This window comes from Camelus dromedarius, chromosome 8 (genome assembly GCF_036321535.1).
Source record: "Camelus dromedarius isolate mCamDro1 chromosome 8, mCamDro1.pat, whole genome shotgun sequence".
NCBI lineage: Eukaryota > Metazoa > Chordata > Mammalia > Artiodactyla > Camelidae > Camelus > Camelus dromedarius.
The window spans coordinates 16,951,525-16,953,057 of NC_087443.1; the positions used below are offsets into that span (position 1 = coordinate 16,951,525).

Below are 1,533 nucleotides of genomic sequence, written 5' to 3' on the forward strand. Positions count from 1 at the left end.
CCTCTACCAGACCCTTCAAAATACACAATCTCAGCTTTCTCCTGATGCCTGTGACATCCAGGCCATCTTGGAAGGTAGGGAAAAACACGTTATGCTCCCACTGTGTGCCAGACATGATACTAGCTACTTCCCTTTTCTCGCTGGTCGGTCTTAGATAATTCCTGTCTTATTACCTTTAATGGCTTTGAGGATGCATCTATGTTCTTCTCAGAGCAATAGGTAGGGCTTGCAGAAGGGGGAAAGCACAGTCTGGGAGTGTGAGGAGCTGTGGCAGCGACTGACATGAGCAAAACAGAGAGTCCTGGGTGTGACCGCTGATTTTCAGGTGGCCACTCTTGCCAACAGACATCCCTCCTTCCACACAAGGTCTTTGGTATCATTTGCAGCACTGAGTCCAGAAGGGGAAGAAAGGGTTCAGGGCTAGATCTTGCAGCTTCCTCTCTCTTGACTTTTGATACCTCTAGGTTCGCATCTGCACCCACCCAGCTGAGGATGCTTCTCCATCACCCATTCCTCCCAGCCTTGCCTCATCTGAGGTTTGATTTCCCTGTAAGTCTCAGTGCTTCGCATCCAGCTCTCCCATCAGGTAAATAAGAAATCAGACCCAAATGGATGGCTCCAGGAAGTCTGATAAGGAGTGCCTGCCCAAGAAGCAGGGCAAATGGCCAGCCCTCCTCGAAAGTGACTTCCTGTGGGGTTGGGGATGTAGCACAGTGGTAAAAACGTGTGATTAACATGTGTGAGGTCCTGGGTCCAATCCCCAGTACCTCCATTAGAAAAACTTTTTAGGTTTTTTTAAATAAATAAAATGACTAAAGTTGGAATTGACCTTTTCTTATTTTTTCTTCTTTTTTTTTTTTTTGGTGGGGGGAAGTAATTAGGTTTATTTATTTCTCCTTGGAGGAGGTACTGGGGGTTGAACCCAGGACCTCATGCCTACCAAGCAGGTGCTCTACCACTTGAGCTATACCCTCCCCCCACAAAATGATCTACATTTTAAAAAAAAAGAAAGAAAGTGACTTCCTGAAAACAGCCTTCAACTGCCAGTCCAGCTCCTCAGGAATCACACCTTGAGAAAGCAATTGTTTATCCTAAACACTCCTAACAAATGAAACACTTCTTAAAGCTTTTAAAGTTTTCTATGACCAGTTTCATGACCATTTGTAAGGACTGGGTTCAATATCTGAGAAGCTAAATTCATGAACCTGGGAACTGACTTGTGCCACTTCCAGTGTGGCAGGCACTGCTGCCTACCCCGAGCATGTGTCTCAGAGGGGACAGACATGATACTCAGCAATAGTGCGCCTACACCTAACTTTGGGGAATGGGGGAGATGAGGTGGTGACTTACCATTGTGCTCACAGAAGTTACCCACTGGTAGCTGGGCTCCCTCTCCCTGGGTTCAGTCCTGTGTTCCACCTGTCCTCTACCTTGGACCACTGTCAATAGCACCTGGGTCCAGTGAAGTTTTCTTTCTATCTGTTAAAGATGAAAACACCCTGTGGTGATAGGGATGGGAGTGGAGGAATCATA

At 46.6% G+C, this 1,533-nt stretch overlaps 1 non-coding gene across 1 annotated transcript; it reads right to left on the bottom strand.

Annotated features, from left to right (window-relative positions):
• Positions 1–901: 901 nt before the first annotated feature.
• TRNAT-GGU (transfer RNA threonine (anticodon GGU)) lies at positions 902–975 on the bottom strand. Its single transcript has one exon. It is a non-coding gene; the product is annotated as a tRNA-Thr (tRNA).
• Positions 976–1,533: the final 558 nt, after the last annotated feature.